The 21,125-nt window shown below is 43.9% G+C and overlaps 2 non-coding genes across 2 annotated transcripts; one reads left to right on the top strand and one right to left on the bottom strand.

The window, feature by feature from the left end:
- The first annotated feature begins 19,872 nt into the window (after positions 1 to 19,872).
- Positions 19,873 to 19,945, top strand: trnav-cac. The gene has a single exon. It is a non-coding gene; the product is annotated as a tRNA-Val (tRNA).
- Positions 19,946 to 20,981: 1,036 nt separating this feature from the next.
- On the bottom strand, positions 20,982 to 21,071 carry trnap-agg. The gene is given in 2 exon segments: positions 20,982 to 21,017; positions 21,036 to 21,071. It is a non-coding gene; the product is annotated as a tRNA-Pro (tRNA).
- Positions 21,072 to 21,125: the final 54 nt, after the last annotated feature.

Here is a 21,125-nt window from a genome sequence, read left to right as displayed (position 1 = left end):
AATATTCCGAGATATAATTCATTCAATTGGGATGTTCCTCTTTTATTATCATCTGCTTCTCGTGAGCTTAGGAGGATGTATCTTTGAGACTCTCCCACGTTTCTCATATGTTAACTGTGGCCCTTTGTAAGAAAGACTGTCCTAAATCGAGCTGGTGACTGCGGTGGAGGAACAAGCGGTTTAAATCTTGACGGATGAAAACACCAGTAGTAGTGATAGGTATATGTGGTTCTGATGATTAACCTGACTGGGCAGCGGTAGATAGATATACTGACAATATCCAGATAGACAGATTAGCAAATGGACAAATAATAGAACAACACCGAGATAAGTGAATTAATTTATTATTCCCTTATCCACGAATACTTTATTTAATTATCCTTCCATATATAATTATATTTGTTTTGTTCCTGATTTGGCAGTTTTGCGTTGTGAGCTAGAGGGATTTCGGATTTCGTGTTGTCGGGGACCTTTTGGACAAAGCATTTCACTTTATCACCACATCTCGATCGCCTTTACAAAATCTGTATTCTGAAACAGACAGGTCTCCAAATGAGTTCCCGATTGTCCCTCCTGTCATTCAGAGATAACATTCAGTGGTTTGAAGTATGTGTGCACCTGGACAAAGCTCCAGCATTCTTATTGGTTTAATAGTCAGATGTTGCTGTGTACTACAGTGCAGTAAGACAAGGGAAAAAGCCACCCAGTCTGTGGTTTTGGTGCCGTAGTAATCATGCCACTAAGTTAGTCGAATGAAATTTGAAATAGGAAGCTAAATTCAGTGATTGTAATCGTCAAAAGGTCACCTTTATGTCCATAAATGCCTAACTGATTCATTTGTGCTCTTTATGGAAGGAAATCTGTCACTCTGAACTGGGCTGACCTAAATCTGTCTCAACATGTGGTTTTTCACTGCCCGCTGAAATAACCGAGCAAGTAAAAATCTTCAACAAACATAATTAAATGTGAACCGTGTTATTTAATAGAATCAAATATAATTTCACCGTTTTTTAAAAATTGCAATTACATTTCTCTCAATTTCACACAAAATCAGAGCTCGTCGAAACAGTATTCGGCCCCGTTGTAGCTGCCCTGGCAGTTTTTGCCGCTGAATGCAGAGGGAGAATTTCCCTGCAGCTGTTTCCTGCTCTATCTGCCATTGAAGTATTTTATGGGACAGTGCACTGGAACTTTATTAGGTAACTAAGACGTGTGCGCTACTGATTGGGCAGTGAGGAGGGAGATATTTTGTTGTGTAATATATGTATAGTCCCTGCCCTGAAACTGTTTGATAGGGCAAATAAAGACGATTTCGTTTCGTATCGATAAAATTTCGTTCCTTATTGATAGGTTTCTTTCTTTATTTCCTGTCGCGCTCTCTTGCTATCTATGACCATTTGCCTCCGTGTGCGATTTGCAAGTACATAGATAGTCTGCAAGCCGTTTTATGTGTTGAACTGGAGGATTGTGAACATTGTGTTTTGGGCAGCAGGGTAGCATAGTGGTTAGCTTCACAGCGCCAGGATCCCAGGTTCGATTCCTGTTTGGGTAACTGTCTGTGCGGAGTCTCCCCGTGTCTGCGTGGGTTTCCTCCGGGTGCTCCGGTTTCTTCCCACAGTCCAGAGTTGTGCTGGTTAGGTGGATTGGCCATGCTAATTTGCCCTTAGTTAGATAGGGTTACTGCGTTACGGGGACAGGGTGTAGGTGTGGGCTTAAGCAGGGTGCTCTTTCCAAGAGCCGGTGCAGATGCGATGGGCCGAATGACCTCCCTCTGCACTGTAAATTCTATGAAATAATAGAGCTTAATTCCACATAAAGTAACAATAATGCTGTTGGCTTCAGTATGGTTAATAGACAATGTTTGTTCAGTGACTGTACTAAAGTCGGTCTCGATAGACCACGCTTGTGTCCACAGAGGGTTTTCCTTCTCTATTAATAAGGAAAACTTGCGATGTGCCATTCCACAATGTGGGTGAGGGCATCACCTCCGGGACGAACAGGGATCGAACACTCGACAGAGAGGCTGAAAATGGCAAAGAGTCTTTCACTAAACGGGCAGATAACAAATTTTCTCATTGAATTTCAGGAGGTGCTCTATCCCACCCTGGCTGTTATTGGTGTACCAAGTGAGTCTCTCTATTCAGCTATTAATTCGATAAGCTATGCTTAACTCTATTAATATTTTTGACGATTATTATCTCATTATTGATTCGTGTTTCTCGCAGATACAACTATCAATTCCATGTATAATCTATCACATCATTGCTGTTCTCGGCTTTTTTAAGAAGTCGATCTATACACTGCTGCCATTTTTCGCACTGGTTTCGCTTTGTATCAATTGTCGTTTGTTTAATTATTGCTCTGGAAACAATTTGTTGAAATGAGAACAATGAATGGTACGTTCTTACTGCTACATGTTTTTCGGTTTTAGATTAAAGTATGCTTGGAGCGTCAACCATTTAGAAATCGGAACTCTATTTGGATAAATATAAATATGTGTCCCGAATTTGAGAAAACACTCCGGGCTAATAGATTACATGTAGTTGTTGGAAAATCACGCTCTAATAGCTGTATGGTTCAGTATGACACATCGCAAATTCCTTTTCCAACCTTCAAACTCAAATCGCGATTCATTTTTCTATATGTTTTAATGTTGTAATAATCTTGAATTATCATCCACAGTTAAGTGGATTATTTTTCTTTGACTTTTCAATTTACGTACTTCCAAGTGTTATTTGAAATAATTGAATTTCCTGGCAGCTGCTGAAGGGATCTCCCAATTATTTTAGTGCTTAAATGTTTTGTGTCTTCCTCACTGAATGCTTGTATCTGGTTAGCATGCCATTATATGATTTATAGAGAACTTTGGCATTCTGCCTGAGTCTCCAAGTTAGGAAACTCATGAAGTTTCAAAATTATTTTTATTGGATGTGAGGCTTCGCTGACTAGGCCAGTATGTGTTGCCCATCTCTAATTGTCCATCAGAATCTCGTGTTGAGCTTCTTCTTGAAACGCTGCAGTGCACGTGATGCAGGTATATTCACTCTGCGATTAGGGAGGGAGTTCCAGGACTTTGACCCAGCTACAGTGAAGGAACTGAGATACATTTGCAAGTCAAGATGGTGAGTGACTTGAAGAGGAACCTTCAGGTGGCCGTGTTCCCACATATCTGTTGCCGTTGACTTTCTAGATGGTCGTAGCCGTGGGTTTGAAAGCTGCTGCCACAGGAGCCTTGGTGAGTCGTGCAGAGTATGCTGGAGATGGTACACACTGCTGCTAGTATGGGGCGGTGCTGGAGTGAATGGGTGCTTATGAAGGGGTGCCAATCAAGCGTGCAGCTTTGACCTGGATGGTGTAAAGTTTCTTCAGTGATGTTGGAGCTGCAATCATCGAGGTTATTGGGGAGTATGCAATCACATTTCTGACATGTGCCTTGTTGTCAGTGGACAGGCTTTGAGCGTCAAGAGCTGAGTTACTCGTTGCAAATTTCCAAGCCCCTGGATGTTTTAAAAACTACATGAACTTATTACTTTCATTGAAATGGTTTCTAGATTTCAGCGAAATGTATCCATACCATTAGCAATCTCGAAACGTTCCGATAGAAAATGTGTGTAATCAGCTGACATTAGATATCACACCCAGTTACAAAATAATGAGTTTTCTTAATTTTAATTTCAATAAGCAATCCAATTGATAGCTGTTTGAGAAAGCAGAAAGCCAACAATTTGGTATTTTATCCCAAAAGATCATTTCTGTTTTACGGCTGTTTTGAGAAAATTGTATGCCGCAGTGTCAGCGAAAAGAAGACAATTATTGTTCTGTTAATTTCCATTCATCACTCCATCGAATTGCACGTTTACAAACTTTAGGAATTGCTCAGTGGAATTGATAATAGCATTTTGGGTGTAATTACACCACAGAGACTGTAACAGTTCAATGAGGTAATTCGTCGCCACCTTCACAAGGGCAATTAGGGATGAACACTAATGCTGAATAAGTCGTCGGCGCCCAAACCCTGTGAAAGAATAAAAATGCGTGATTTGTAATGTTCTGTTCTTTTTCTCTTCCATACAGTTAACTTGGTAACAATTGTGATCCTGTGTCGTGGTAAATGTGGTCTCTCTAAATGTGTCACTTACTATCTGGTGGCCATGGCAGCAGCGGATCTACTGGTCGTTATCATTGACCTGATATTGAGGCACATTCCTGTTCTTTATTGGAAACAGTTTTCTTTTGTGTATGACATTCATGTGTGTAATATTCACGCCGTTGTGCTTTATGCAACCACAGACTGCTCGGTCTGGTTCACTGTCAGTTTCACGTTTGATAGATTTGTAGCCATTTGTTGCCAGAAATGGAAAGATAAATATTGCACTGTGAAAATCACACTTGTTGTCCTGGGTACAGTGACCGTGCTGAGTTGCTTAAAGAATGTTTTCTGGTATTACATGCTATCACCAAGATATTGGCTTATCAATTTCCCTTGGTTTTGTGAGGTGAGAAGCGGTGTTATGGAGTCTCAATTCTGGGCCACAATCGAATTTCTTCATAATATCGTTACCCCGTGTGTCCCGTTTATTCTGATATTGTTTCTCAACAGTTTAACCATCAGACACGTATTAGTGTCCAGCAGAGCCCGGCGGAGACTCCGGAATCACAGCAGTGGAGAGAGTATGAGAGACCCAGAGATGGAAAGCCGAAGGAAATCCATCATTTTGCTATTTGTTATCTCGGCGAATTTCATGCTCTTATGGACAATGTTTATGGTTTACTCTATATGGTGGCGAATGTGGGTTCTGGGATATGAATCTGTACGGTTTCCTGACTTTGTTCTGGAAATGGGCTTCATGCTGCAGCTCCTTAGTTGCTGCACAAACACTTGTATTTATGCTGTGACGCAGACGAGATTCAGAGAGCAGTTGATGCTTGTGGTGAAATATCCCATCGCAGTGTTTGTAAAATCAATTAAAAGATGAAAAGCACACTTGAAGTGTTTCCCGCATCACAACTCAATTTATTTTTGTCCAACTCAGTATCCCTTAGAGCGTCACTGAAACAGTTTAATGCTAACCCAGCAGTGTCATACACTCTCCAAATTGTTGTCACAATATCAATACAGAGCGCGTTGTGCGTACCCCGCCAAAATTTATACTGTGGACACTTTGACAGAAAACATTAGTTTATGTTATTACAATCTCAAAGTTTGCTATTCATTGTACTCCACTGCCGAGGACTGACAATAATAAATAAATTATTAAATTCTTGACTTGTACATGCAATGAAAGTGATATGACCCATGTGTGACCATCAACCTTGCCCCGTGTACAATGGAGAGAGGCACAGAAGCGACTTATAACAGTGCAAGGGACAACTTCCAATTAGAAAGCAAATACCGTTCCCCGACAAATACTCAATATCATCACAATTGTGGAGACACGATTTTTATCGTTTTGTAAAAATGATTTTTCCAGGATGTCAGTTTTGTTGTCTAGGCCAACATTTGTTACTCATCCATAATTGCCCTTGAGAAGGTGGTGGTGGCTGCGTTCTTGAACAGCTGCAGTCCATGTGGTGTAGGGACACCCACTGTGCTCTTACGGTGGGATTTCCGGGAATTTGACCCAGAGTCAGTGAAGAAACTATGAATTCCACAGATTAACGACCCAGTGAGAGAAGTAATTTCTCCTCGCCTTCGTTTTACATCAGGGTTACTAACTGCTGGAGTCCGAGCCTTTGGTTTTCTCTTTTAGCCAGAGCATTCACTATAGCAATAGTATTTAAATAGCAAGTGCAGTTCAGCTTTTGGTCTATGGTAAACCCAGGATGTTGATAATGGATAATTCAGTGCTGGTAGCGCCATTGAATATCATGGGGCGATGGTTCGCTTCTCTTATATTTGAGATGGTGATTGCCTGGCAATTTTATGAATCGAAATTTACTTGCCATTTGTGAACCCAAGCATGGATATTGTCTAGGTCTTTCTGTATTTGCACGTGACGGTTTCAGTGTCGAAGGAGTCTCGAATGGTCTGAAAATAATGCAATCATCAGCGACCATGCCCACTTCGGACTTTTATGATGTACCGAAAGTCCCTGGATGCAGGAATGGTTCTGGTGGATTGTAAAAATGCTGATATAACGTAGATATTCAAAAAGGTGGGTTACAGAAAGGAGAAAACTATAGACAAGTTAGCTTAATATCTGTCGTTGGGAAATTGTTAGGATACATTGTTAAGGGAGTAAAAACAAGACATTTGAAGAGTCAAAACGCAATATATCAGAGTCAGCATGGTTTTATGAAGGGTAAAGCGTATTTGACTAATTTGCTAGATGTCTTCGGAGATGTACCAAGCCACTTGGATAACGGGGATCCTGTAGATCTGGTGTATAGTGGTATACAGCGAGGGAGTTGTTATGGAAGTCCTGAACATCGACTCTGGATGTCATGAAGTCTTATGGTTTCAGTTTAAACATGGGAAAGGACACCTCATGTTGATTTACATGTACCGTAGATCATCAGCTGACGAACCAGGACGCCTCCATGTTGATCATCACTTGGAGGAAGCACTGAGGGTGGCAAGGGCACAGAATATACTCTGGGGAGGGGCGGGACTTCAATGGCTATCACCAAGAGTGGCTCGATAGTACCACCAAAGACCGAACTGGCCGGTTGCTGAAGGACACAGCTGCTAGACAGGACTGCAGCAGGTGTTGAGGGAACCAACAAGAGGGAAAACATACTTGACATAATCCTCACCACCCTGCCTGCTGCACATGCATCCGTCCAATACGGTAACATTGATGACTGCACAGTCCTTGTGGGGATAAATAACCGTCTTCACATTGAGGATACTCTCCATCGTGTTCTGTGGCACTACCACGTATTAAATGGGATCGGCTTCGAACGGATGTCGCAACCCAAGACTGGGAATCCATGAGACTCTGTGAGCCATCAGCAGCAGCAGAATTGTATTCAACCACAATCTGCAACCTCATTGCCCTACATATCTCCCACTCTACCATTACCATCAAGCCAGGAGATCAGCACTGTTCAATGAAGGGTATAGGAAAGCATGCCAGAGCAACACCAGACATCAGGCGTCAAACTGTTGAAGCTACAACACAGGACTACTTGTGTGCCAAACAGCATGAGCAGCAAGTAATAGACAGAGCTCAGCAATTCCACAACGGACGCATCAGATCTAAACTCTGCAGTCCTGCCACATCCAGCCGTGAATGGTCGTGGACAATTAAACAACTCTCTGGAGGAGGAGGCTCCACAAATGTCCCCATCCTCAACGATGGAAGAGCCCAGCACATATGTGCAAAAGACAAGGCTGAGGGATTCGCAATAATCTTCAGCCAGAAGTGCCGAGTGAATGATCTATCTCGGTCTCCTCCGGAGGTCCCCAGCATCACAGATGTAAGTCTTCAGCCAATACGATTCACTCCACTTGGTAACATGAAACTGTGCTCCAGAACGTTCCGCACCCCTAGCCAAGCTGTCTGGTGCAGTTATAACACTGGCATCTACCTGACAATGTGGAAAATTGCCCAGGAGTGTCCTGTGCACAAGAAACAGGACAAATCCAAGCCAGCCAATCACCACCCTATCAATCTACTCTCCATCATCAACAAAGTGGTCTAAGGAATAATCAACAATGCTATCAAGCGGCACTTAATCAGCAATCACCTGTTCACGGATGCTCAGTTTGGGTTCCGTCAGGGTCCCTCAGCTCCTGACCTTGATTAAAATATGATACCATTACAAGGGGACATCAATTTAAGATAAATGGTGGAAGATATAGAGGGGATGTCAGACGTAGGTTCTTTACCCAGAGAGTAGTGGGGGCATGGAATATACTGCCTGTGGAAGTAGTTGAGTCGGAAACGTTAGGGACCTTCAAGCGGCTATTGGATAGGAACGTGGATTAGGGTAGAATAATGGAGTGTAGATTAACTTCTTCTTAAGGGCAGCACGGTAGCATTGTGGATAGCACAATTGCTTCACAGCTCCAGGGTCCCGAGTTCGATTTCGACTTGGGTCACTGTCTGTGTGGTGTCTGCACATCCTCCCCGTGGGTGCGTGGGTTTCCTCCGGGTACTCCGGTTTCCTCCCACAGTCCAAAGATATGCAGGTTGGGTGGATTGGCCATGAAAATTGCTCTTAGTCTATGTCCAAAATTCTATGATTAAGCTAGGACAAAAGTTCGGCACAACATCGTGGGCTGAAGGGCCTGTTCTGTGCTGTATTTCTCTATCTATTGCGCCATAGGTGACGTGAGAGTGACTGCCCTTGAAGTCAAGGCAACATTTTACCGAGAATGGCATCCAGGAGCCTGAGCAAAATCAGGGAGGAAACTCTCCACTGGATGGAGTCATACCTTGAACAAATGAAGTTGGATGTGGTGTTGGAGGTCAATCATCTCAGTTCCTGAACATCATAGCAGGAGTTCCTCAGTGTAGTGTCCTCGGCCCAATCATCTTCAGCTGCTTCATCAATGACCTCCCTACCATGGTAAAGTCAGAATTAGGGGTTGTTCGAAGATGACTGCATAATGTCAGCACCATTCGCAAAACCACAGATAATAAAGCAGTCCATTTGCAAATGCAGCAAGACCTGGACAATATCCAGACTTGAGGCTGACAATGGCGAATTACAGTCGCGCCAGACAAGTGTCAGGTAATGACCATCTCCTACAAGAGAGGACTTAACCATCGTCCCATGACATCCAATGGTATTACCAACGCTCAATTCCCACAATTAACATTTTGGTGGTTACATTGATCAGACATTGAACTGGATCAGTCATATTAATACTGTGGCTGGCAGAAGGGGTCAAAGGTCAGGCGTCTTAAGGCGAGTAACGCGCCCCCTGACTCCCCAACGTTTGTCTACCTGCACAGTATGTAAGTCAGGAGTGTAATGGAATACTCCACACTTCCCTGGATAAGTGCAGCTCCAACAACACTCAAGAAGCTCGACACTGTTCAGTACAAAGAAGCCCGCTTCATTGTTCCCCCTGTCCACAAACATTAAATTCCCCATCACCGATGAACAGTGGCAGCCGTGTATACCATCTACAAGATGCACTGCATGAATCACCTAGGTTGCCTCAGGAAACTCCTTCCAAACCTACGACCACTGCTATCTAGAAGAAGATCAGCATATACCTGGGTAACCCAATACCTGGAGGTTCCCCTCCAAGTCACTCGCCACGCTCACGGCCGCTGGGGCAACAGCCTGGAACACGCTCCCTGTCAGCACAGTGGGTGCACCTATACATCAAGGACTGAGGCGGTTCAAGTAGGTAGCTCACCACCATCTTCTTAGAGGCAACTACGGATGGGCAATAAATGCTGGTCTAATCAGCGACGCCCACATCCCGTAAATGAAATTCTAAAAAATGAGTGTGCCGGTTAGTTTTCACAATGATAAAGAGGGCTACTTTCTATTCAGCCTCTAAAGCTAGAGTCACAGGTTCCTCCTTATTTGGGTCATAAAACAGAGTACTCGACCAGAACAAGCCTTGTTTACTGAGATAAAAACATTCCTTCATAATTTCACCTTCTGTTCAGAGATAAATTATATTCATAAGTTCATCTCTGGCCTCTTAGCTCATCTTATTTCTGTCCATTGGATTTCCATGCTTCATGGCTCCATCTGATGCCCTGATTCCACACTTGGAGTATAGTGTTCAATTCTGGTCGCCACACTAGTTATGAGGGGCATAGACAGAGTGTATATTCAGAGACCTTTTCCCAGGTTAGAGGGGTCAATTACTAGGGGGCTTTGGTTTAAGGTGCGAGGGGCAAGGTTTAGAGGAGATGTACAAGACAAGGTTTTTAGACAGAGGCTAGTGGGTGCCTGGAACTCGCTGCCGGTGGAGGTGGTGGAAGCAGGGACGATAGTGACATTTAAGGGGAATCTTGACAAATACATGAGTAGGATGGGAATGGATGGATATCGTCCCCGGAAGTGTAGAAGATTTTAGTTTAGACGGGCAGCATAGTCGGCGCACGCCTGGAGGTTCTTGTGCTGTACTTTTCTTTGTTCTTTGTTAATTGGTCCAGTGAGAACAAACAGAATTTATCCAGCCTCTGCTCATAACGAATACCCTCCTTACCAGGCAACATCCCAGTAAACCACTTTTCTGCACTCTCCAAAGCCCCCACATCCTTCAGATAGTGTGGATTCCAGAATAGAACACTTTATTCCAAGTGGGGCATAACTAATGTTCTATACAGCTTCAACATGACTTGCCAATTCTTATACTCAATGCCCCGGCCGATGAAAGTGAGCATGCTGTAAGAGGTAACTGGGCAAACGACAAACTGACCCCTCCCAATATTTGCTTTATTTCCAGGGATCACATCTTTTTCTAATGTGAGTAATACCCATGTGGGCAGATTTTCATGCACAGTTTTGTTCAGTTCCGGTTACCCATGGGCTTTGAACCAGCTTCGCCAGCCTCCTTCCGGAGAACTATAAAACACAGCAGTGTGACAACGTGCGCTGCAAAGTGCCAATGTGCTGATCCTTCATCAGGTGAAACCGTTTTATACTGTACCTATTTATAATACATCTTATGGTTCCAGATGTTTAAATATATCTTTGCAACAGGATAAAAAAAATAGAATATTAACGTCAGACTATATTCATTAAGTATTAATGTCTTAATGATTAAGAGAATCTCCATGCAGCGTTTGAATTGGTTACAACACCAAACCCCAAGTGTGTCTCCTTCGGGAACATTTTCACAACGATGTTGCCTTCTCCACACTTCCCGCCACCAGGAGTTAAGAGAATTTCAGCTTTATAGACAATTCATCAGTTCAGATGTGACCAGCTGCAGACGACAGCGGTAGATCAACAGCCCAGGTCGGTTTGTGGGGCGAACAAAGTCCAATTGCAGCCAATCAAAACCACGTGACAGAAATCTTTACTGCTGACGGCAACACGAACCGACTGGCGGCTGTGCGCAGACGCTCTGAGTTCTTCTGATGTGAGCTCTGCTCCTCTCCTTTTCACATTTTAATAAAAATGATATATTACACGGTGCAAATGCAGCTGCTCCCTGTCGTTCTCGTACTACTGACCTGTAAGTACAGGGGACTTACTCAATAATATGTGGATATCGTGTATTTATTATTTTAAAAATAAATTTAGCGTATCCAATTTATTTTTTCCAATTCAGGGGCAATTTAGCGTGGCCAATCCACCTACCCTGCACATCTTTGGGTAGTGGGGGCGAAACCCACGCAAACACCGGGAGAATGTGCAAACTCCACACGAACATCTATAATGTATTTATATTCACCTTGCTCCAATTTCTCTTTTATTTTATAGGCCGATGTGGCTCGGACCAAGTGTCCCAATCTCCCATTGCGACAACAACCCAGAGCGGAGATCCAGTGCAAATAAACTGCAGCTATGACATGTCCGGATTTAACGGAATGTATTGGTACAGACAAAAATCCGGTCAGGGACCGGAGTGGATAATAAGCAGATTCTCGGCTGGCAAAGAGAGAAAGGACCGATTCGAATTGGAACTTTCCACTGCGGATAAACGGGGCCAATTGGTGATTCAAGACACGGAGAGCGCGGATGCCGCTGTGTATTACTGTGCGATACAGCCCACACTGACAGGAAAGGCGCAGTCACTGTACAAAAACCTCACGCCTGGTTACCATTCCGGAGAAGCTGCAGCAATGTCCCCACTAACACAGGGCGGGCAAGGTGGGTGAGAATGAGAGCAAGAAAGGGAGGCTCTGAGCGGGGCTTGACCTTTCCCTTACGAAGCGGCTTTGACCAGAGATACTGATGGCCAAGGTATAAAGTGGCCGATTGAAGAAACGGACTCTCAATGAGCCAGCCTCCCCGAACAGGCGCCGGAATGCGGCGACTAGAGGCTTCTCACAGTAACTTCATTTGAAGCATACTTGTGACAATAAGCGATTTTCATTTCAATTTTATGTTGGTGTGTGACGGCTGACCGTCAATATTAATAAAATTCTACTGTAAGTTTCATGTTTGCTTTTAAAGTGTCCATACTCTGCTGTGGATTTCTTCCCGTTCTTAATCCTTAGGAATCATCAACCGTAAAAGACCAGAACAATTCTCAGAGAAGGTTTCCATGGAGACCAATTTAATATTTTTCCCTCGTGAGTGGCAGAAAATTCGATTTCACCCCGCGCCAATGACCTCGTTCTGATGGTGACAGTGAGTGAAGTAAACTTAAAAACATCTTCCTGCGCAGGGCCCAGACAGACCCTATCCATCAGTCTCTGCCTCATCAGCCGGCTTACCTCTCTAAAGGAATTTATGGCATTCAGCTGCATTCTTCCATGGTAACATGGAAATATTACAATTAATGGTAGATGGGCATTGTGATTAGCAGCAGCAGGTCGAAAGTAACTGTTCTGATTTGGCATAGTTGGAACGCTCTTGCATCTGAGACAGGAGGTCCAGCTTTTAAATCTAAGTGCCGTGACTTGAGACCAAATAGTCGGTTGCTCCTTCCCCTGTTATTAACAGGAACGTTGATGTGTTTTCAAGCCAAAGCGATAGAAATTATGTTTGTGGGGTCAGTCTATGACGTGGAAGGAGTGATGGGAAAAAAACAATGTTGTTGTGGTGCCAATTCCAGAGTTTCTTCAGACCTTCTGACTGGACATGCTAACTGTCTACTGCCTAAATAGGAAGCGTAATAGGCAGGCAGCTGAGGGACGTGGACAGAACAATATGGTAAATTACACAAATAGAAATGAAATGGGGACTGCCCAAAAGGTTTGAGAAAATTATTGTTGGGCAAACAAGTAGAATGAGTGATATTTGGGAGAACAGAACAGAAGGGAGAATTGAGTTTTAAAGTGAAGGAACTATTTTCTGAGAATTAAGGTAACGATGAGGATCGGAACCATTGTATCCTCATAACCGTTCCTGAATCAGCCCCTCTTCAATGGAGGCAGTGATCAGCTGGAGCAGAAATACAGATTGCCAGACCACTCCGTTGCTGATCTATCCAATGCCAGTTCCTGGGCCATGTACAGCAATGTCTCCAACAGCACAATCATTTCAGAGCGAGAGCAGCAAACGGAAGTTGACACCGCAGACTCAAAACTAGTCAAACTGTGCGGCTGTTGTCAGCTGCAGTTGCAACTGTTGGAGCGGAAATAATAACGGTCGAATCCCCAGAACTTTGCGTCTGTCCTGCACCTTTTCACTGCTCAAGTGACTGAGAACGAATAGTGAGAGAGGCATGAAGGTCCAAAAATCAGGGAGCATTGTGGAATGGAATGAGAATCCGGCTTGCCGTATCTGTGACTACTTGAAAATGCTATCCAAATCGTCTTTCACATCCCACAAATTACATACTGCCTTCCCTTTTCAGATTATGAAATTCTCTTTTGAAATTGGCTATTGAATCTTCTTTCATCATTTTGTGTGTCCTACTCTATATATTAGCAGATAGCATATTATTAATAAATACATCATTCTCTATCATGTTTTCTATTAAATCAGGATGCTTTGTTTATTGCTTCTGCTGTTAATGGAAACAATTACAAATGGTCTACTCTCTCGAAAAGGTATGTTATTCGGCGCAACATTTGAGTCTTCCTTCTACCTCCTTTCTTACAAGCAAACGAATCCAAAGTTCTCTGATATTTTATATAAACGCCCCTTGAAAGTCCAAACACTATATCTCCTTTGCCGTGCACATGATTTGGATAGAGACGGCTAGCCAAGATTTAATCGATTTAGCATCACTTTTTGACATAAACATCAACAGTAGCAAAAACTATTTCTAAGCAGATCCAGTGTAGATTTCTCGGAGCATTCGTGTCGTCTTGTGTATTTCAATACACCCTAAATCAGTTCAGTTGGTCGCATTCTATGATTCTGTGGTTCTGACAGGAATGAAACTAAGAGGGCGCCACGTTCAAACATAATTGCGTAGACTTCCCTGGTTTAGCACACTGGGCTAAACTGCTGGCTGGTATTGCAGAACAAGGCAGCAGCGAGGATTCAATTCCCGGACCGGTCTCCCCGAACAGGAGCCGAAATGTGGCGACTCGGGGCTTTTCACAGTAACTTCATTTAAATTTACTGGTGACAATATGCGATTACTTTTCATGAATAGGATGGGAATAGAGGGATACGGACCCCGGAAGTGTAGAAGATTTTAGTTTAGACAGGCAGCATGGTCGGCGCAGGATTGGAGGGCCGACAGGCCTGTTCCTGTGCTGTACTTTTCTTTGTTCTTTCATGGGGATGATGAAGTTCTGCGACCGACCATTATAGCCAATAAGCGTCGTAGTCTCAGTGAGGTCACAAAGGGCCTGGCCCGCTGCAATGTGTCGAAGGACCAATCAGATGTACAGAGACCAGGTTCCCCCTCTCCTCTCAATCTCTGCCTCATTCCATTCCGATTCACTCAGAGAGATGCAGTCAGACATGTTTCTGTTAATACTGGCGACGCTATTGGGCGGTAAGTAATTGTCATTACTCACCATGCCAGATTAGCAGGTTATAGATTGCAATAACATTCAATGTAATTTACGATCAGAAATGATAAGTACAGTTGAGTTTCCACAAATTACGCATATACAAACAAATTTAGATCAATTAAGATTAAACTCTTCATGCTTCATTTCTCTACCTTCACAGGCGGGCAAAGTGCAAATCCAGTCACTCAGTCACCGGTGACAGAAACTGCGTCAGAAGGGGAATCAGCGCGGTTAGATTGTGAATACACAGACCCCAATATGGACTACATGCAATGGTATCAGCAGAAAACGGCACAACCACCAATCCGGATTATTAGCAATGCATTAGCTCTGAAGGAAGAGAAAGTTTCAGGACGATACCTGGCGGCTGCTGACAAGTCTAAACAGAACGGTTACCTCAATATAAGCGCCCTCAGTGTGGATGACGGGGCTGTCTATTACTGTGCAGTGAGGCACAGCGTTAGAAAGCAGATAGAGCACCGTACAAAAACCTCAGCGAGTATTCACAGCTCCACTAAGTCTGCTTCCCTGCCCTTGTCCGCGGGAATTGTTTGATCCTGGATTCACCTGCACAGTCAGGTCTATTTATCAGACAGTTATATTGGTGTCTCCGCTCTTCTGCTCTTCTGCGGGTGAACAGAGGAGCAATTTGGGAAATCACGAGAATCATCTCCATGCCGTGATGTACATGGTAAATTAAAACTTGGAATACCCGCGTACTAGCAAGGGTAATTAAAACTCTCAGATGTGGAGATAATGTTGCCGGAAATTATAGTTTGCTCTTCCAGAACCGTTAACTCAGGTGAGCCCAAGGCCGCTGAGTCTGTCCCGTACGTTCCTGTACCAAAACAGAGAGTGTTTCAAACTCTCCTGTTGTATTTAAGACATTAAATTCAGAATAAGAATTTCAACAGAGCCCCACGGGGTAACACGATTGCTAATATCATGCAGGATCATTGTGTCTACTTTAGGCTGCAGTAGAAAATCGAATTTTCGATCGAAAACGCATCTCTTGCCTGTTGCTAGGTTCCTCCGATAAGGGACGTGCTCCCGAGCAGCATGGATCACGGTGAGGGCTCTCAAACCCAGGGCGCTCGGCTTAAATAGAAAATCGACTTCTCGATCGATAATACTTGAAGTGCAAATAAAAGAGATTAATACACATTGATGGCAATATAATTAACGATCGGAAATATCCATATGATGTGTAACTGGGAGATTTGAAAACCTATCTCAGATAAAAGCAATGTGGTTGAACCTTAATTGCCCGCAAGGGCAATGATTGGCAATAAAAGCATGAGCAAATTCTAAAAGAAAATCAATTGTTGCGGAACATAATACATGAAATGTAAAATAACTGCCACAGAGACTCGCCAAACAAGACGACTAATATTACCAGCCCGTGCCATGGGAAGTACATGATGCCGGGTTTAGCGTAGAATAGAAAATCGATTTATTGATCGATAATGTTTTAAGTGCAAATAAAAGCAAATTAATTACTGTGGACGCTGGAATGGAATGTGAAATAAAACCAGAAATAACTGGACAATCTCAGCAGGTCTGACAGCATCTGTGAAGAGAAAAGGGAGCTCACGTTTCGATTGTGGACGACCCTTTGTCAAAGCTGAGAATGTGGATGTTGAGTTGATTAAGGGTTTACCGAAATACATACCAAGCCACAAATGCGTCCCAGAAATCTAAACTGCAGCGGTTTAGACATTGTCTTCGTTATTGTTGATGTTTATGTCAGAAAACGATGAGGGGCATAGATAGGGTAGCAGGAAGGAACTTTTCCGCTGAGTAGATGGGCTAATAGCCAGTGGGAATACACTTAACTTAAGGGGCAGGAGGTTAGAGGGGATTTGAGGAAACCACTTTTACCCAGAGGGTGATGCGAACCTGGAACTCACTGCGTGAAATGGTGATAGAGGCTGTAACCCTCACACCATTTATAAAGCATTTAGATAAGCACTTCAAACGGCATTGAACACAAGGCTATGGGCCAACTGATGGAAAATTCAATTAGAATCGATGAGTTTTTGATGGCCAGTCCATGCGCGCTGGGCTGAAGGGCCTCTTTTGAGCTGTAAAGCGATATAGTTCTATGACTCTAAGTGGGAGGGTGAAGAGGTCTAGGGAGGAAATTACCGAGCTTTGTGTCCAGGCAGCTGAAGGCACGGCCAGCGATAGTGGAGTGGTTAAAATAGGAGTGCTCTTTCAGAGGGTCAGCGGCGACTCGATGGACCGAATGGTATCCTTCTGCCTGTAGGCTTTTTGTATATTGACTCACTGAACACCGTGATGATTATTATCTCAAAGCACCATGGAGACATGCTGTCCCGTTGAGACTTCTACAGAAAATAATTGAACTTAAATGGATTTTGGCCCTTCTCTTCTGATATTAAAGAGTACACTCATATCAGGAACAAGCCTAATTGTGTCTGTCTATCAATGTGAGAGCGCCCTCTGCCGAGAAATGACTGGAACTCCCAGTGTGAGTGTTTGTACGGGACCCTCTATAACTCTGCAGCAGTGTGGGCTCCATGGCGCAGAAATACACGGCACTGTCGGAAAGATCAGCCACGGCGATATTTAAAGGAACCGTTTGGTTTCCTTTGTGCAAAGCAGCCGAAGAACCTGGCCTGGAAATCTGGAGACTTACCCGGACTACCCTAAATATAGATTCTCATTACATTCCTCGGAGGATTCCCGTGATACTGAATGTACCAGAAAATAGTTTCCAAAACAGCTGTGTATCTACAGTCCAGTTTAATACTCTGTCCTTCCAGAACCGTTATCTCAGATCGATCCTGGGACACTGAGTCTTCACCATTTCTTCCTGGAACGAAACACAAAATGTTTTCAATATCTGGGAGTGAAGATAGCACACAGTGAACATTAGAACATCGACTCACCAGGCAACTTAACCTCATTATCAGTCACCAACATGGGAAATACATGGTGTCTGGATTAGAGTCCGACAGGAATCAATCAGATTTTGAATATGTTCTGGTATTAAAGAGAAAATTCAGATTAATGAATGCTTCAGTTACTGGGAAAAGAAAGGGCATTTCCCAGAGACATGATTGGCTAAACTGTTGAAACTGTTGACAGTTGGGCACCAAGCGTGAACAATACCTCCGGACCAAGAAGCCCAATTTTAAGATCGAGCCGAAGCAAAATATAACTTATGTTAACTTCGATATCAGTCCTACAGCTCACGTTTTTTTTTATGTTGAGACATCTGTTTTTTAAATTCACCTGAGATTCACCTGAGGAAGGAGCAGTGCTCCGAAAGCTAGTGTTTGAAACAAACATGTTGGACTTTAACCTGGTGTTGACAGACTTCTTACAGTTTATTTTAAAGGAACAGCTGTTGTCTTGTAATAAGTGACCTGGCCTCGCAACCAGACCATTAGAGTCTGCAGCAACACAGTGAGGTTGCACATTTCACACGTCCGCGGATTGCTGTAGTGTAGTGGTTATTACAATCACCACACACGCGAAAATGACGAAAATATCTCGGACACAATGAAAAGGGAATGTAAATTCGGCTAATCAAGGCGAAAGGTGAAGGCGCATTAAGAGGTCAGAATGTGTTAATAGCAGAACAAAGGTAAGCAGTGTGTCAGAGAACAATTGCCAACAGGGATCAGATTGCTGAAGTAGGATGGGATGGGCTGGGGGGAGGGGGGCAATGCTGAGGGTAAAACACATCAATGGAAGAAATGAAAATAAGTTGATGGAAATAAACAAGTGTGTAGGGGGCAGAGAGAGTTCACAGTCTGAAGTTGCTGAAGTGAATAAAATGAAACAGACCGAGAGCTGCCTGAATCCAGAAGAGTTAGTGAATAGAGATAAGTGAATGACCACTCATCGACATGTTGATCGAAAATGTTTCGATTTTCTCGGGAACGTATTGGTTCCATGCAGTTTGAGCTAACCTTCTCAAAGCAACCCCAATGTGAATGAATCCCGCCGTCAGCGCCGCAAAGAAATGAAGAAAACATGCGGCTTGACCAACGGAAAACCTCATTAAAGGGCTCGTCCGTGATTTAAACGAGGGACCTCTCGCAAATACCAGCAGCGAGGCACAAAACGCGTGAATCATACCCCTAGACCAACGAGCCCCGCGAAAAGAGCCAAAGCATACTGTCATTGCCATCGAAAATCAATCTAACATCTGCGGAGAACGCCAAAAGTACTGTAACATCTCAGGTCGTCAGGCGGCATTTGTCGACAGGACAACAAAGTTCGTCTTTCACCGTCACCTTTCATTGAAACCGGGACAGGTTAGAAATGTGGTACGGCTTAACCAGGTGTAATTTCGGAGGGAGGAAACAGAACAACAGGAAAGGGCTCTGATAGGGGGCAAGTCAGGAGAGATTAAATGAGAAGAGGCCTTGGGACCCTGGCCACAGAGCTAGGGTAGCATCAAATCAGAGAATAATGACACCACAGTATGAGGCCATTCTGGCCGCCGGGTCTGTGCCAGCTCTCTGTTAGCGCAATGGAAGAAACAAAGAAACAAAAGATATGTCTGGAGGAGCTATCGATGGCAGATTGATCAACAACTACCGCCCGCACTCAAAGAACAAGTGGAAAGAAGATTGAAACCCAAATCTGCCATGGAAGGACACACAAAATGGGTGCAGCATTTACAGTGCGAAACTACTGAACACACACTGAGTGTGAAAACTGTATTGAGCCCAGTGGAAAGATGCGCTGCTGTTCCTCGAGTGGCTGTTGAGCTTCTTTGGAACATTTCACGACGCCGAGGTCCGGGATGTCAGCGTTAAGATCCAGCTCTCCAGTCAGTTCAATTCTCCACTTTGGCTCTGTGGATTAGATGGGTCACGTCCCTGTGGTTAACACAGATCGGGAGCATCAATTTTATCCAAACGCACTCCAGCTCAGACACTGTCTCTCTCTCTCGAGCATCATCTGTGGGGAGAGAAACGACGTAAACATTCTGAGTCCTGAGAAATCTTTTTCAGAGTGGGCCAATGTAAATCAACCCCGCCGTCAGCATCGCAAACAATTCGTAATCTCTGACCTGGAGTAAAGAGCCTGTCCTGGATTTAAACCCACGACCACTCCCATAGGCATTGATTGAAAATCCTTAAACGAGAACCAGACCTCGAGACCAAAGAGCACAAATTTAAGGCCGACATTCAGCAAAATATAACTTATGTTAATTTCGATATAATTTCTACATCTCACGCCTTTATATGTTGAGACATCTGTTAATTTCAGACACAGCTGTCGCTTGCAACAAGGCACCAGGCCTCTCAAACAGACCATCAGAATCTGCAGCAACACAGTTAGGTCGTACATTCCGCACGTCCGTTGGTTGCCAGCGGTTTCTGTAGTGTAGTGGTTATCACATTCGCCTCACATGCGAAAGATCCCCGGTTCAAAACCGGGCAGAAACAGCGAACATTTAGGATTTCGTGTGAGAAAAGTTTGCACAATTATTGGGCACAATATAATTCTGATTCCTGAACGTTGCCGGAATCTCGTGTGTTCCAGGACTTTAGTCTCACAAGAGCCACTGCACTGAATTGAACATTAAGGCCCAAGCACTGAATTTTCGGCAGGCAATGAGAGGTGAAGAATTTTCATATATTTTCACACCTCGGATATTAGCAGCTCGTTCATCCACAACAGAGTTTCAGCGATTTACAAATGAACATATTTAATCACCATCTCAAACATGTCTAAATATATGACAAATGCAACTTACTGCGGATGCTTCAAACGGAAACAAAAACAGAAAATACTGGATAATCTCAGCAGGTCTGACAGCCTCTGGGGAGCGAAATGGCAGCTGCCGTTTCCAGTCAAGTGGACTCTTTGTCAACGCTGGAGAACTGGAACTGGGGATTCAGACGATTGTGGGTGGGGGTGGGGGTGGTGGAGTGCTGTATTGGGCCTCGATAGAGGGCAGCAATAGGTGGGAAATGACGAAAATGTCTCGGGCAGAAAGAAAAAGGGAATGTAAATGAGGCTAATCAAGGCTATGAAAGGTGCTGATGGCGCATCAAGCGGTCAGAATGTGTTAATGGCAGAACAAAGGTAAGCAGTGCGTCAGAGAACAATTACAAACAGGGATCAGATTGCTGAAGTAGGATGGGATGGGCTGGGGGGAGGTGGGCGATGCTGAGGGTAAAACATATCAAGGAATGATAAGTTGATGGAAAAAACATGTGGTGGAGGGGGAAGTGAGAGTTCACAGTCTGAAGTTGTTGAACTGATAAAATGAAAGGGACAAAGAGCTGTGTTAGTCCACCAGAATTAGTCAATAGAAATGTGAATGCCCACACATACACAAACTTCTCGGGAACGTATTGATTCCATGCAGTTTGAGCTCAGCTTCTCAAAGTAAACCCAATGTGAATGAATCCCGCCGTCTGCGCCGCCAAGAAATGAAGAAAACATGCGGTTTGACCAACGGAAAAGCTCATCGAAGGGCTCGTCCGGGATTTGAACCCGGGACCTCTCGCAAATTACGATAGCGACACACCCTAAGCGAGGATCATACCCCTAGACCAACGAGCCCCGCAAAAAGAGTCAAAGCATACTGTCATTGCCATCGAAAATCAATCTAACATC

Source organism: Scyliorhinus canicula, unplaced genomic scaffold (assembly GCF_902713615.1).
Source record: "Scyliorhinus canicula unplaced genomic scaffold, sScyCan1.1, whole genome shotgun sequence".
Taxonomy (NCBI): Eukaryota; Metazoa; Chordata; class Chondrichthyes; order Carcharhiniformes; family Scyliorhinidae; genus Scyliorhinus; species Scyliorhinus canicula.
This window is presented reverse-complemented; position numbering and strand designations above follow the sequence as displayed.